Source organism: Mangifera indica, chromosome 7 (assembly GCF_011075055.1).
Source record: "Mangifera indica cultivar Alphonso chromosome 7, CATAS_Mindica_2.1, whole genome shotgun sequence".
In the NCBI taxonomy this organism is placed as follows: Eukaryota; Viridiplantae; Streptophyta; class Magnoliopsida; order Sapindales; family Anacardiaceae; genus Mangifera; species Mangifera indica.
The window spans coordinates 1,470,635-1,487,528 of NC_058143.1; the positions used below are offsets into that span (position 1 = coordinate 1,470,635).

The 16,894-nt window shown below is 32.2% G+C and overlaps 1 protein-coding gene and 1 long non-coding RNA gene across 11 annotated transcripts in view; one reads left to right on the forward strand and one right to left on the reverse strand.

Annotated features, from left to right (window-relative positions):
• Positions 1–16,894, reverse strand: part of LOC123220609 (putative disease resistance protein At3g14460) — a 142,180-nt gene that overhangs the window by 93,375 nt on the left and 31,911 nt on the right. The window contains exons 3-7 of one of the 10 annotated variants that reach the window (XM_044643051.1): positions 11,426–11,496; positions 10,806–10,866; positions 10,292–10,713; positions 10,075–10,142; positions 8,475–9,118 (exon numbers count right to left, since the gene is read on the reverse strand). The gene's annotated coding sequence lies outside the window, so the exon portion shown is untranslated. Of the gene's footprint in view, positions 1–8,474; positions 9,119–9,793; positions 9,813–10,074; positions 10,143–10,180; positions 10,714–10,805; positions 10,867–11,425; positions 11,497–16,894 lie in introns of those variants that run through there. The other 9 variants (XM_044643048.1, XM_044643046.1, XM_044643053.1 and 6 more) reach the window with 9 other exon arrangements.
• On the forward strand, positions 1,390–5,020 carry LOC123220683. The gene is made up of 3 exons (XR_006503126.1): positions 1,390–1,588; positions 2,164–2,506; positions 4,452–5,020. It is a non-coding gene; the product is annotated as an uncharacterized LOC123220683 (long non-coding RNA).

Sequence of the window (16,894 nt, forward strand, 5' to 3'; positions counted from 1 at the left end):
GAGGATAAAAGGAGAAGGGAAGGATCCAAATAGAATTCAGAGAAGAAAAGTTTTGAGAAGGAAGAAGGGGGAGAGTTCCAGCCTCTCAAAAGTTGGAGAGATTAGTTTGTTTGTTTGAGTCTAGGGTGTTTCTCGAGTCTATGTTAATTCCAATGTAAAGAACTTTTATTGTAATTCTGGAAAATCTTTTCAATACAAGCATCAGTTTACAAATATTGTTATGATGTTTGAGTACATTTATCATTCAATACAACAGTAGCTATAATGCATAAATTCCATATTTCTGGTTCCAGTATTAGCCCAGTAACAGGAGTGCAGCAGCAAGGAAGAGCAGCACATAGATCAGCATCTATTTCATCCCCAAACACAGTATAATCTCCAGCAAACATCCCGATACCACTAATCCAGCAACAGTGAAGAGCAGCTTCAAGGCAGAACTCCAAATCTGTAACACCCTGACACTGCATTTTTTGACATGGTGACATGATGAAAACCCAAAGTCTGTGAGGCAATGATCTAGTGGTCTATGGCCTTAACCATTGTTAGATTTTCTCCAAGTCACTAGTTGTTTGGTGTTAGTGAACTTAAATTTTCTGACTCTGTGCCTAGAGCATCTATAAAAGAAGGAAATAAAATAAGAAAAAATTGACAAAACTAAAAAAACAAATAAAAAAATTGATACAATAGAAAGTTACAATTTACAATTTTATAAACAAGAAAATAGTAGATGAGTTAACTCTTTTAATCTCATCTAGTTTATTTAGAAAAATTCTTGCCATTTATCCTGCTAAAGCCATTTCGACTTTCCTTTTTTTTCTTTCTCCAAACTATTAATTAATAAAGGACAAATACCAATATTCGAATTGCATGCAACTAGACAAACATACATAAAATAACACAACATTAAGAGCATTTATATTAAAAAATTACTTAAGTTTTTAGAGCTATTCAGTTGATCTAGTAAAAACTTGAGATTATCATATCTAATAAGCTTTCTCTGGCAAAATATACAAATAAAGAATACTTCTTTATCTCAACAAGTTCAAGAGATGAGATTTGGTCCGGCTACAATCATTGGAATTTTCTTGACTGCACAAAGCACCAATATTTTTCGAGATCCTCAAGACTAGTAGGACGTGCCTCTTCAGAAGGGAGCCCCAACGCTTCAGTACCATGGACCAAAATAAACTCAGCTTCTTCGACATTCTCTACTACTTGAAGGCCTAGCCACTACAACAAAAGATGTTTAAGATTTATATGAGTATTACTGAAAGACGTGGAATCCAATTTGACCGGTGCCCTTTTTTTGCCACGTCATCGTAATCCCAGATCAGGTCAATTTTTCGTAAAAAAAAATATTGCAAGCAACATGACTTAGTATTTAAAAAAAAAAAACAGTAATATTTCATCACTCTCATCGTTTTCCCTCACCTGGTATTGTTTCCTCTTCCAGCATGGCTGGCTGTTCAGGACCACCACTAATGTTAACTTTCATCCAGCACCTTCATCGTCCGTTTGAAAAAATCGTTGAAACCACCTGTGTTCAGTATTTACGGACTCTCCGCTTTGTTTAATGGTCATTATTAAGGTAAACAAATCATTCACATTCACTCATTTACGCTATTTGTTTGTTTGGCTATAAGGAAAACGTGAGAAATCAAAAGAAAATTAAAGTTTGTGAAGTTATTTATTTGTTTTTGTGGATGTTGTTACTGTATAATTCTAGTTTTGTAAGGAGGTCCGCAACAGTTTTATTTTCTTATCTATCTGATGTTTTGAAGTGTGTTGATCTTATGGGGTATTCTGGTTAAAGGTTTAATCTCTCAAAGGGAAAACTCTATAGCTTGTATTGGGTAAATGTTATATTGTAAAATGCTGTGCTAGAAGCTGTTCGATGAAATGTCTCTACGAAATTATATGTCGTTAGCTATACAATTTTCTTTTTTCTTTTTTTTTTTTTTTGAGCGAAACCAAGACTAGAAAGCAATTTGATTTGATAATCTTTTTGTGATTAAAATTATCCTATTTCTTGCTGAACTTTGGTCAATATAGTGTATCACTTTGCAGGGGAAAATATCAATAATAATAATTTGATTTGTTGGCTTTGCTGGATCATTTGTCGTTTTTGCATTAACAACAATGTTGTTTGTGATACTATGGCAGAGAAGAGAGAACTCCTAGGATAAAGACGGCGTATTTTCAATGCTAAATGTAAAGGTTTTTTCTTACAAAGAATTTTATACAGTAACAAAGGGTTATACACAAAAATATGAGCCTAGGGCTCAGACATGTGTGTCGCGAAGAATCTCACAATTGAAGACCCTTTAATTGTGTCTTGAGCATTGAAGATCTTCTACAGCCTATTGCTTCTTGTGTTTCTGTTTTCATTTTTTCCTGCTTTGTCTCTGGAAAAAAAAAAAAAAAGAACTCCACAGCAGATAGCGATCGCCACTGCCAGATCTCAAATTCTAGCTCGCTTATTTCAGTGTTTTTGTTTAAAATTACGGTATGTTTTTATCAAACACTTTGTCTGCTTTCTATTTTATTTTTATTTCACCATGAATTTCTTTTGATATATGATAAACCCTAACTTCTTCGAGTGGAATCTACTATTCCTATCAGAAAATCAAATTACATAGAATTAATAGAAATAGCTGGGCACATATGGATCTACAGATCTTGCTCTGTTCTTCATCTCTGATCATTGAATTGACAAAATCCTGTAACAGTAATACCTATCTGCAATTATAAAACAAAAATAATTAATGATAAGTGGATTGAAAGGTTTAAAAAAAAACAAATCTAAAGGTTTTAAGGAAACAAAAAAAAAAAAAGAAAGAGAGAGTAGACCTGAAGCCGGAGACAGATTTGAATAATGCATCGTCACTGAAAAGAAAGTTTACAAAGAACCTCGTTTATATAGAATCTGTAATAGTAATACCTCCATGATTCAATGGTCGCTGGAGTAACGCTTTTATTCTTCATTTAGAGTAACGCTTTTATTCTTCATTTAGAGTAACGCCTTGAGTTTACAAACACTGGTTTGCCCCTTCATTTTATAAATTTTTAATTCTTCACATGAATTAATTGATTCTATATCGTGCATGGTGCTAGGAATTTTTTTTTTTTTTTATATATGGAACATATGAGTTATATTCAATTCCAATTATATAATTTTAATATTACAATTAGAATTCTGATTGTAAACAGAATTCTAATTATATATGGAACATAATATTTTGATTGTAAAAAGAATTGTGATTGTAAATATTTTAATATATATATATCTCTTTTTCAAGTGTCACAAATATTATATACCACTTTAATACATAATAAAAACTTAAATAAATTTAAAAAATATAAACAATCTAGAAATATAAAAACATGTTAGTATTTTAAGTAAATATGTTAATATAAAATGATGGAAACGGGGTTGGGATAGGGCGGGGAGGGTCCCTAATTGTAAGGATTTTTTTGTCTTTATCCCCGCCTCCTTCTCTGTTTCTATCAAGAAATCCTCTCCTCTCCTCATTAGAATTAGAGAGGCTCAAAGCTTCTAAATTTAGATTGAAATTCTTATCTCTTGCTAAGTAAAATTAGAATTCTGATTTCTTGTTTTGTAAGTCTGAAAATCTTTTATCTCTTCAAAGTAGAAAGTTCATTTTAGGCCCAAGTAAAATAAAAAGTAGAGCTTTTTCGTATGTCTGGCCTTGCATTTTTAAATTGACCCTAGATAAGCCTAGCCCAAGCCCAAGGTGCTTTCTTCCGTTGCATTAGAGAGGTCCGAGTGCCTTGTAATATTTCTTCCTGGGGAAATTTCATAGCAGTGGAGTGGACATAGCTTTCATATGAAAAGTTAACCATTATAAATCCTATATAATACATTAAAAATTGTCTAATTAGCTATTACAACTTTGACACTATAAGATTTCATGATTATCTTCTAATGGTCCTGCTCATTTAGAAGAGGGGTTCAGAGTTTTTGATTGCATCTTGAAACCTTTGTAATACCATTTAGTCTTAAACAGAAGGAATACCTCTTTATCTTTAGGATAACATATACTTGTCTTTCTCTCTTTTTGTTTTTTTACTTCTTTTGGGTAAGTTACTTTGTCTTTAGGATTCTGCATTTTATTTTAATAGTGGAACTTTGTTGAACTTTTAACTGCATAAATATGAAATTTGTTTGGCAACTAACTGGTATTGTACTGCGTTTTTGAGTTATAATGCTCTCAAAACACATCATGCATGTTTCATCTACTCCAAAGATATTTTTAAATTTTCTTATGGGTTGATCCAGTTTTATCCTATATCAAAAAGTATTAGACACATAAGAGAAAAGTAAAAAGGGTTTTTGCAAACTCATTCTTTTGAATCTGTAGATTTTTCTTCTTCTGCTTTTTATTCCACAATCAAATATTATTCTGTACTTCAAATTGTTCTTTTGATAGGGAGACTGTTAGGGCGTATGCTAACAATTCCTGTAAGATGAGACACCAAATGCAGAACAATCAAGAAGAGGAAGGACCACTTGGGTCAACAAACACACATGGCAGCAAAGGAGTGAAGCAGATGGCAATTTCACAGTAGCAAGGACCACCAAATTTGGAGAGGGAGTGAGGATAAAAGAAGGGAAAGATCCAAAAAGAATTCAGAGAAGAAAATTGTTGAGAATGAAGAAGAGGGAGAGTTTCAGCCTCTCGAAAGTTGGAGGGATTAGTTTGTTTACTTGAGTCTTTTGTGTTTCTTGAATCTATGTTAATTCCAATGTAAAGAACTGCAAGATGGATCAATAGAACCTTTATTGTAATTCTAAAAAATCCTTTCAATACAAGCATCAGTTTACAAATATTGTTCTGATTTTTGATTTTTGAGTAGATCTATCATTTAATACAACAGTAGCTATAATACATAAATTCCAGGTTTCTGGTTCCAGTGTTAGTCCAGTAACAGGAGTGCAGTAGCAAGGAAGAGCCAACCCAGCAGCACATCTTCAGCATCTATTTCATCCCCAAACACATTACAATCTCCAGCAAACATCCTGATACCACTAATCCAGCAGCGGTGAAGAGCAGCTTCAAGCAGAACTCCAGGTCTGTGACACCCTGCTACTGCATTTTTTGACATGGTGACGTGATGAAGCCCCAAGTCTGTGAAGCAATGATCTAGTGGTTTGTGGGCTTAACCGTTTTTTAGATTTTCTCCAAGTCACTAGCTGTTTGGTGATAGTGAACTTAATTTTTCCAACTGTGTGCCTAGATCATCATCTGCAAAAGAAGGAAATAAAAATATGAAATTGACAGAGCTGAAAGAACAAGTAAAAAAGTTGATACAACAAATAGAGTTACAACTTACAATTTTATGAACAAGAAAATAGTGGGTGAATCAATTCTTTTAATCTTATCCAGTTTATTTAGAAAAATTCTTGCTGCGTAACTTGTTGAAGCTACTTTGACTTTCTTTTTGTTTCTTTCTCCAAACTATTAATTCACAAAGGACAAATATCAATATTTGAGTTGAAACTAGACAAACAACCATAAAAAACGCAACTTTAAGAACATTTGTATTAAGAAATTACTTAAAGTTGTGAAACTGTTCAGTTTATCTAGTAAAGACTTGCAATTTTCATATCCAACAAACCTTCTCTAGCAAAATATACAAATGGAGAACACTTCTTGATCTCCACAAGTTCAAGAGATGAGATTTTTGAGTGTTTTTCTTTTTTGTTTTTGGCTTTCTTTGATCCTGTTGAAAACACATAAGCTTTGTTATCATCACAAAAATATTAAAATTTACAAGAATTTTTATCCATTTAGAAATGTCTTACTATGGTTGGAACTGATGTCATGCTGCTATAGTAGATTTCCTTTGCCTACATTTTTGCCCTACTAGCATCACATTAAGTTTATGGTGCCATAGTGACATGATAAGGCCCAAGTTTGTGAAGCAATAACCTAGTGGTTTATTCTTCAAAACTCTTCGTATTTTCTCCATTTTTTGTAGTTGTGTTGCTATTTGTGTGTTTAACTTTCAAACCCTATAGCCATATCACCTACAAAACTAAGAAAAATGAAACATGAAATTGACACGGCTGTAGAAATACATGAAACAAATGATACAAGAGTACAATTGTGACTTACAAATTTTTGAAGCGATGTAATGTGTTTTAATCTCATCAATTTGCTTCAGGAGATTTCTTGCCCTGTCTTCCCTTTTCTTTATTTCAACAACTTGTCGAGTAACAAGGGACAAATATCAATATTAGTATTGCAAATATGCTAACCAATAGAAAAAAATGTGACTTTGAGAGAAATCCTATTAAAAACTTAAAGGATAAAAGACTGTTTATTTAATCTAGTAAGGACAAGAACTTATCAAATCTTGTAAATTATATAAGCAGAACACCTCTTGATCTCAAAGTTTGTGAGATGTGATTTTAGAGATTTTTACCCTTGCAGTTTCTACAGAAAAGACATGAACTTATTATTATTTCAAAGATCTAAAAAATGTATAAGAATTTGATATCAAAGTTGAAAATGTCTTACCACTATAGAAACTGATTGCTCACAAGTTACTACAAAAATGTCATAAGTTGACCATCTTATTTGAGTCTTTCATTCAAAGTGGCACGTAACTCTCTTGTAGTTATGTGGATTTCATGTAAGATTAAGCCTACATAAAAGGATCAAAAAAGAATATCTCACATGCTTCTTTAGATGAACACTAACTGGTTGTACTGCTTTAGCAGAATATATAAAGGTCCATTACTTGGTTTTCTCTCACCATTTGGTGGAGTCCCTATGCAAATCCAAGAGTAGGGTACATAATATGCAATTATATTTGTGAGGCAGAAATGACATTTGATCTTTTTGAAAGTTTAAATATGCTTACATGAAGTTGGAGATGGAAAACTTTAAGTCCCCCAACTATATCTGCAATGTTAATTCAAGTGTGGGATCCTGCAGAGTGTTGTTTGCATAGAGAAAGTAAATAATGATATCTGAAATAAGCTATTAAAAGTAAACCATAGATTAATAAAGATGCATTTCAAAATATTTTTTTGCCCAAAACAAAAACAATGAGATAACAATAAAAAAACTACATACACAAGCAGAAAAATGCAACTTGATTAACCGTTGCAACAGCTGTATTGTAATTTCAGCAAGGTTGCCAGTGGCACCTGAAGAAAAATATATCAGAAGGAACCCAGATTTGGAGAAGAAAGTAGTAAGGATCTTTAGCAGATGTTTTTACGGAAAAATTGCAGGTATTGCTTACTTTTGATTACCTTGGAACCACAAGAGTTGAGAGAATCAATGAGAAGACAAAGTAGAGAAGTTTTGGAATAGAGGAACCACTTTCAGTTTGTAAGTACTCTGTCATCAAAATGCCATTCTCTACTTCTGAAACTAGAGCAATAATTTTTGCTTGCTTCTTGCTGGAAAAAAATGATAAAATACTAAATTAAATTACTCATACTAAAATTTAAATTCAACCATAGATTGACATGAAACATTACAAATACCTTTAAAAACTCCAATCTAAAAATCTTGTTAACAACTCAAAATTTTATTCTAATCAAACGACATGATAAAAGTAAAAATAAAGTTAACGAAATTTAAACTCGAGACAGAGGAGTTATTTTCAAAACAACAAAATGTACAGATAAAAATCATAGAATGGTTTAGATGTTAAAAGTTTTAACAGACCTGAAATTGAACGAGATCAAGTTTTAAATCAGTTACTCAATTTAAGAAGGAAGTTTGATTAACACTTGCCTCCACACGTTACTACCCTGAATTGTAGAAGCATAGAATTATAAGCCAAAATTAAATCTTTAAACTCACACAAATTAAGCAATAATATCATCTAACCTCTTATTCAATGACCCTCTTAGGAGTTGAAAAATGAAACAAGAACATGAAGAATTTAGTTGTATGAAGAATTCCAGAAACTAGAATTTGTCCAAGTTCAAAGTTGTATTTTATTTAGAAATGTCTTACCACTATAGGAACTGATCACATGCTGCTGCAGAAATGACATGATAATAACTTAGATTATAAGATGAAAGTATACTGGTTGCTCTGCTTCAGTAGGATATATAGAAGTCTATTACTTGGTTTTGCTCTCATCATTTGGTGGACTACATAAATAAATCAATTGAAACAGAAATGATTTGGGATCATCATTTTTTACAAGTTTATATGTATAAAAACAGTGTTGAATATGCTTACATGAAGTTAGAGAAGGAAAATTTTAAGCCTTTCTAATGATTCTTGCAACGTTGAATCCACGCATATAGGGGGTCTTGCATTGTGTTGTTTATATTGAGTAAGTAAACAATAATTCCTTAAATAAGCTATGAAAATCTCTTAAACAAGATGACAAACCTAAATTGCATGAGATAAGCTTCAAATCAATTAGACGGAGAATATTTCAACTTCTGCCTCTAAATGTTCCTCCCCTGAATTCAAAACTCACAAGAAAACAAATCATAAGATTATCTAATCAGTTGTTGAAAGGTCCTCTCAGGAATTGAAAAATGAAACAAGAAATGAAGAATTTACTTTATCTAGAATCCCAAATATTGGAATATTCCTAAGCTGAAAAAGTTTCTTCGGTTACCAATAAATTTATGAAAATAGAAGGACTCCTCGGCACCAAGCAGTCAACTTCAAACACAAAACAGCAAAAAGAGACCATCCAAACTGAAAGGCAAAAAATAATATTGCACAGCGAGAAAAAGAAACTGCAAACTGATTGTAGCTGGACCAGAATTGTAGAGGAAATTAAACAACATCATCTTGCTTAGTCATGGCACCAGCTAAGAGCAAACCAACAAGAACTACCAGTTCAGCAGCGGAAAATTCCTCCAGAAGCGAAAAGGCAGTCATAAATTCAGACACATTCGTGAAGGAACAGTAGGGAAAGTAATCATCTTGCTCCAAGAAAGCCATAAACCTGGATGTAGCAGCAAAGTCTTCTAACATGCAGACAGGAAGAACCAACATCTGCACAAAACAAGGCTTCGAACATCCAAGCAGAAAGCAAATTCCTCCATTTCTGTAGCCGTGTTACTGTTTGTGTACTTAACTTTCAAACCCTATAGCCAGATCACCTGCAAAACCAAGAAAAATGAATCATGAAATTGACACAATTGTAGAAATACATGAAACAAATGATACAAGAGTACAATTTCAACAAGTTGTCCTAAAGATCAATATTACAAATTTCTAAAGTGAGGTAATGTTCTTTAATCTCATCTATTTGCTTCAGGAGATTTCTTGTCCGGTCTTTACTTTTCTTTATTTCAATAAGTTGTCGAGTAACAAGGGACAAGTGTAAATATTGCGTGCCTTTGAGAGCAATCCCATTATGAACTTACTTAAGGGATGTGAGACCGTTTAGTTGATCTAGTAAGGACTTAAACTTATCAGATGTAGCAATCCTTTTATGGTGAATTATATATGCAAAATTATATATGCAAAACACCTTCTGATCTTCAAAGTTTGTAAGATGTGATTCTAGAAATTTTTACCCTCACAGTTTCTATAGAAAAGACGTGAACTTTTCATTATTTCAAATATCTCAAAAATGTACAAGAATATGTTATCAACGTTCGAAATGCCTTACCACCATAGAAACTGATTGATCACAAGCTATTGCAAAAATGTCATAAGCTGAACATCTTATTCGAGTCTTTTATCAAAGGTGACATGGGACTCTCTTAAAAGTTGAGTCGATTGCATCTCGAAATTCTTCCAGTATTCACATTGTATATTAAAACATTCAAATTAAGGAGACATGCTTTCCTGAAATAAAAGTGTAATGATGGTGGGAACATGTATAAATAAGACTACGTAAAAGAATCGAGAAAGAGTATCTCATGTGCTCTGTTATATGAGTATTGACTGGTTGTACTGCTTTAGCAGGATATATAGAGGTCTATTACTTTGTTTTTCTCACCATCTGGTGGACTCTATATGCAAATGCAAGAGTAGGGTACATAATATGCAATTAGGTGTGTGAAGCAGAAATAACTTTTGATCTTGTTGAAAGTTTAAATATGCTTACATGAAGTTGGAGGAGGAAAACTTTAAGCCCTACAACGATCTCTGCAATGTTAATTTAAGTGTGGGATCCTGCATAGTGTTGTTTGCAAAGAGAAAGTAAATAATGATTCCTTAAATAAGCTATAAAGTGTAAACCATAGATTAATAATGATGCATTTCACAATATGTCTATGCCATAAACAAAAACAATGAGATAACAATAAAAATACCATACACACAAGCAGGAAAAATGCTGCTTGATTAACCGTTGCAACAGCTAGAAGATACAATCTCAGTATTGGAATTTCAGCAAGCAGACATGCAGTAAGTTTAGATCCGGAAAACTTAGACATGCCAGGATTAGGTTCTAACAGTTGTTTGTCTAAGATGGAGACAGTGGCACCTGAAGAAAAATGGATCAGAAGGAAAATAGTAGACCCAGATTTGGAAAAGAAAGTAGCAAGGATCTTTAGCTTATGTTTTTATCAAAAAATTGCAGGTATTGCTTACTTTTGATTACCTTGGAGCCACAAAAGTTGAGACAATCCATGAGATGACAAAGTACAGAAGTTTTGAAACAGAGGAACCACTTTCAATTTGTAAGATCAAAATGCCATACTCTACTTCTGAAACTAGAGAAATAGTTTTTACTTGCTTCTTACTGGAAAAAAAATAATAAAATACTGAATTAAATTATACGTTATAAAATTTAAATTCAACCAGCTATGAGATTAACATGAAACATACAAGTACCTTAATAAACTTCAATCTAAGAATCTTGTTGATAGCTCAGAATTTTGTTTTAGTAAAATATCTGATAAAAGTAAAAATAAAATTGATGAAGTTTAAACTCGAGGCAGATGAGTTATTCTTTAAACAACAAAAAGTAGAAATAAAAATTGTAGAATAGTTCAGATATTAAAAGTTTTGACAAACCTAAAACCGAACAAGATCAATTTATAAATATATTATTCAATTCAAGAATAAAAATAACTCAACACTGGCCTCTACACGTTCCTGCTCTGAATTGTAGAAGCATAAAAATAAAAGCCAAAATTATCAAATTTGCATAAAATCTCTTTAACTCATACAAATTAAGTAACAATATCATCTAATCTGTATTCAATGACCCTCTCAGAAATTGAAAGAATAAGTGTCTGCGTAAGAGGAAACAGAAATTCAGAAAGAATTTATCACATATTTGCATAAGGTGTAAATTTACTGGTTGCTCTGCTTCAGCAGGATATATAGAAGTCCATTACTTGGTTTTGCTCTCATCAATCGGTGGACTTCATATATAAATCCAAGTGTAAGGTAGAAAATGTATAATTTTACAATTTTAGATATATAAAAACAATGTTTAATATGCTTACATGAAGTTAGAGAAGGAAAATTTTAAGCCTTTCCGATGATTTCTGCAACATTGAATCTAAGCATAGCAGTCCTGCATTGTGTCGTTTACATTAAGTAAGTAAACAATGATTCCTTAAATAAGCTATAAAAATCTGTTGTTGAAAGATCCTCTCAGGAAGCAAGAACATGAAGAATTTACTTTATTTAGAATTCCAAAGACTGGAATTTTCCTAAGCTGAAAGTTTCTTGAGTTACCAAATAAATTTATGAAATTAGAAATGTTGGATTAGAACTAGAGATACAAGGTATTATGTTAAGTTGATTAAAGTTAAATGAATTACCTGGCCGAACTGTAATTGAGAGATTCTTGTTGACCATCAGCTGCCAAAGTTCAAATGAGATTAATAACTTCAAAATTAATAGAAAAGATGTTGGATTAAGTAAAAATCTGGACAATAGTAGAGGTGTCATCAAGATATTTTACAAACCTTTGTTGAAATTAGATGAAAAAAATTAACGTGTGACTCCTTTGAATTATAGATGAATATGCCATCTATGTAAACTTTAGGAATTTGAGCAATCTTTGAGGAATATTTTCGCGTTAACACTTTTCCATCGTTTTATAAGCAGTGGACAATCTGTAATAAATAAAAACTGAAGTGAGGATGGCAGGGTTTGCAGGGATTTGAGTTTTGGGCATTTTATAATTAATAAATCTTTGAAGTTGCCAAGATCTGGAATGGATTTGAGGTTTGGGCAATCCTCAATGTAGAATCGTTCATGAATTAAGAGTTCACACAACAAAGAACATGCTTTTACAAACCAAGAGCAAACATTAAAATTCAGCAGAAGAGTTAAACAATATAAAATTTTAATCCATATTGAGAATAAATGATTTCTTAATATTTAATCTTAGAAGATGCAATAGTGATACCTCCTGCAAAGAGAGAAGTATCAAATCCAAGGTTTTTTATCTTTTCCATTGTGGTTGAAGCACCTCGTGAAGAGTTACTTATGATCATCATTTTTGCACCAGTGGTTGCTAGCTTTTCTCTTGTCACCCAAAAAGAGATATTCATAAAACAATACACTCTCATATGATTTATATAGTCAAACTATCTAACCTAAAAATCTAAAGTTAAACATTACAAGGATTGATATACAAAATAAGTTGACATTCCCCATCATGTCCACATCCAAAGCTTATTATCAAACATACAACCACAAACAGTCAAGCTCTCTATCACTATCACCACCTAATAAACACAACCCAAAAATTTAAACTGTCAAACTATTATCAGTATCCATACAAAATATAACTATATACATAAGTTCTCCTACAAATTGATGTGAAATAATATGCTTCGGCTAAACAATAAAGCTAAAACAATTCAATAAGTCACTACTGCATGATTGCTTATCTGCATGAATGAACATGTTTGTACAAAAAGTCTATACATAGCATTACTGTTCACCATCCATAGTGCCAAAAATACAAAAAACATGTTCAAAGTAATTTATATAAACTAACGTGATGTGATGTGATGCAATTGGATGAAACATAACAATGAAAGAAAATACACTTTAACATGCCAATACTGCATGATCATCACATCTATTTATATATGCAAAAGCATAGATCTTTATAAGATCGATAATGGCCTAAAACAAGAACACTCAAATGCTAAAACTCACATATGAATACAAACATGTAGAAATTGCACTAGGATAAGGTTGTTTTCCATCATGAAGGACCCCAAATTAATCCAAGAACCACACCTGCACAAACAAACAACACAAGTACACACACACCAATGAAAAACAATGATATTTACATCAAATATTGAACACAACAACTTTTTCAAATATTGCATCCAACACCCTCTGAAATTTGGCTTAAGTCTAACTACATCCTCCAGTTAAAAACCAAAGCTTGCTTCTTAATTTTTATCAGAAACTTCTCAAAAATTATAACTGTAAAGGTTTAAGCAACCACTTTATCAAATATTTCAGAAAACGAAAATGTTTTAAGTGTTTTTGAAATTTCTATTTTTTTCTTCCATTTCTGATTTTTTTTAATTGTTGTTGGGTTTTGAACTCTAAATTGATAACAACATATTGACTGCAGTGCAGCCTTCAGCTGCTAGAGACAGAAGGTCAAGTATGTGAGGAGTGAAACAAGGTGGGGTTTAAAAAAATTATAACTTTGGGGTCATTTTTGAAATAATGCCATTGGACGTAACTTTCTCTTAATTTTCAATATTGAAGCAAAACATAAATATAAACAACTAAGAAGCTCGAACGACCATCAACAATGTGCACAAATATGCAAAATTAGAAGTCAAAAACTCCTATTCTCAAAAGATACCATGGTAAATCAACCTTCTCCCATGTTTCATAATAAAAGATATCTCTTCTATAAAAGCCTCCTAACCACCAGTAATTCCACTCCATAAACTAACCCTTGAGTGCTTCAAACAAAACTATAAGTCCAATCTCTTCTGCCTACACTATATTTTTAAATACATAGTTCCTAAAAATGCTTTCTCTCAAGAACAGATCTCCATAACCACTTACCAACATAATCCAACCAGTTAAATACTTTTCTCAAATTAATGGCTTATAGATGTTCACCAAATTCCTATACAATTAGCCATATGTACATATGATCATGCAAATAATTAACCACAATATTGTAATGTTGTCAATTTCACATCTTGGGCAAATAAAAATATAAGCACATGTCCATGCGACCTATAAGACCGCTAACCAACTCAATTATACAAGCTTTACAATATTGTAACGTTGAAACAAAAACAAGTCCACTGGCATTTGACTTCATAACAGAAAAATAAAATCAAAACACCATTCATCCAATATGTTGCTTCTTATAACTGAAGCCACCAAAAAAAAAAAAGGAATCAGCAATTATCACTCAATGACATTTTCATGATCTATGTGTCGAAGCAACTTGATCTCACGAAGAGTCCTCTTTGCATCAATCTTCTTATCAGATGCACTTGCTATCTTCTTTATTGCTACATGCTCATTTGTCTCCGAATTCAACGCTAAACTAATAAACAGCCAATAGAAATTATTCAATACATTTCCCAACGAAAAGAAAAAAGAAAAGGAAACACTCCAAACAACCTCATTACATATAAAACTCAAATCCATAAAGAACCAGAAAACATGCCATCCACAAACAGAACTACATGCACACTCACTCACTTAAAACAGCCTAACTTTTACCGAAAGATTCGCAATTCCAACTAGCAGCACTCCTTTACCCACTCTACAAACTCAATCTTCATATTGCTCATTTCTCTTCAAAGAAATGGCTACAAATTCCTATAAACAGAAGTGTAACTTCCATCAAACTACTTGTTTCTAAAAGCTATTACACAAAAAAAAATCAGTTTTGATGATCTTTTACCATTTAAAATAATCTCTTTCTTCTTCTTAGCTTATGTTGAAGAAAATTGCCACACAATTAACTTATCTTCAACATGTAACAGCTCCAAATACCTTAATAAAAAATCTATACCCACCAACATAAAAATATAAAATTTCACTACATAATAAAAACCCACAACACGACCTTCACAAACCATCAAAATCCACATAAAACTCACATTCATAAATCAAAACACATCGAAACAAAAAAAATTCAGGTGCTAAAAAAAGACTCTTTAACAACACTGAGACTGACTGAGTGTAATATTTGTTTAAAAACTATAAGCGTAGTAGCGTAATTAGAGCTTAAGAATGCATGGGTCTTTTCATTTATAAGTGAGGGCAGTTTGGTAAACTTGTTGGGCATGCACTTGTGTTGACCTAAGTATATAAACATGTTTTTGGCCGACTAAAGAATAGAGACAGAGAGAAAGTGAGGCGTGAGCTGCTGTGTATTTCTTTCTCTGGTTTATGCGTCTTGTGGCTTCTTGTGGCTGCTGTGTGGCTGAGTTTGCTCTTAGAGTTCGACCGACGGAGTCTCTACGGTGAAGTCAGGTTCTTTTTGACTTTGTATTGTCGTGTATTTGCTTGTATATTGTTTGATGTACAGTGAGAGATCCGTGTGTTTGTATATTGTAAATCGAACTTGATATTAGTGGATTTAACTAGAAGAACACCTCTACCTTGGATGTAGGATTTCGTTTACAAGATCCGAACCAAGTAAATCGTGTTATTCTATTTTTTCCTGTTTTTCGCGTTTATATTGTTCGGATCGGATTATCTTTGGGTTCGAAAATATAAATCTATAACACTGAGAAAAGTGAGTCAGTGAGAGAGTACCAAATGATGCCTTATGCGCCCCTCCCGATGGGCAGAATAGGTGGCTTATACTTCGTCGTCACTTCAAATATGTTCCCAAATATGTTGTACTGAATAAATCATCCCCCGTGGCTCAACGTAGTCGGGATGTTCTCGATCCCCGCCGCCTGAGCAGCCGCCGATGGCTGCTGACGGTCCGATGGCGCCTCTGCCATCTCCGTGTCTACCTGCTAGGCCGCAGCACCTCCCCCTCCCTCCATTTCGACGTTGCTATTGTCTTTTCCTTTTGTTTTCGTTTATGTGAATTTTGTGTTTTGCGGGTAAGCAGAGATCCATGGACTATGGCTACAAGTAGGAGTCGATTGAAATTAAACTTGAGTAAGAGTCAGCTTTAAGCTTGATTCGAATTCAGAGTGATGGCTTTAAAGCTCAACTTATTTAAATAATTTAATTTTAGAATAAAATGATTAATATTTAAATATATAATATATAATAATTATATATATAATAATTTTTAATTTAAAATTATTTAAATATATATCAATCGATCAATATTTGTATTTTTATTTATTAGTAAAAAATTTTAGAATAAAATTATTTATATACCCTCTATCTTTTTCTATTAATATAGCATCCATAATTTTCCCTTTCCCACCAAATTTTCCCCAAGCATGTTAGATGTAATTGTAACTATATAAGTAAATTTTAAAATTAAGATATATAAAATTTCCCCTCACATAGCATAAAATCACCTCATTGAACTTAAGCTACATCCATAATTATAGTATAAGAATGCAATTATATATGTAAACATTTTTTACTAATTTATTTATACAAATTAATCTAGTAATATATAATTAAGTAATGTAATTATTTACTCTTTTTTTTCTTACTTTAAAATCATTTTATTATATATTATTACATTAATTTGTAAAAATAAATTATGATTAAATGTTATTTTATTTTTAATTCATCATTTATATTTAATTTGATTCTCATTTTAAGTCCCGTAGTTCTATTGTTCTAGAAATTGGAAGGGAAGCCTATGTACAAGGGCATTACAGTCGTTACACCAAAGTTGAATAGAATATTAAAAAATAGTATAACCAATTATATTGACCCCCATAATTATAAATAATAACTTATTAATGCTGCATGTTAATTACCTGTAAGATATAACTAAATAAAAAGTGTGATTGTGGATCATAGAAACA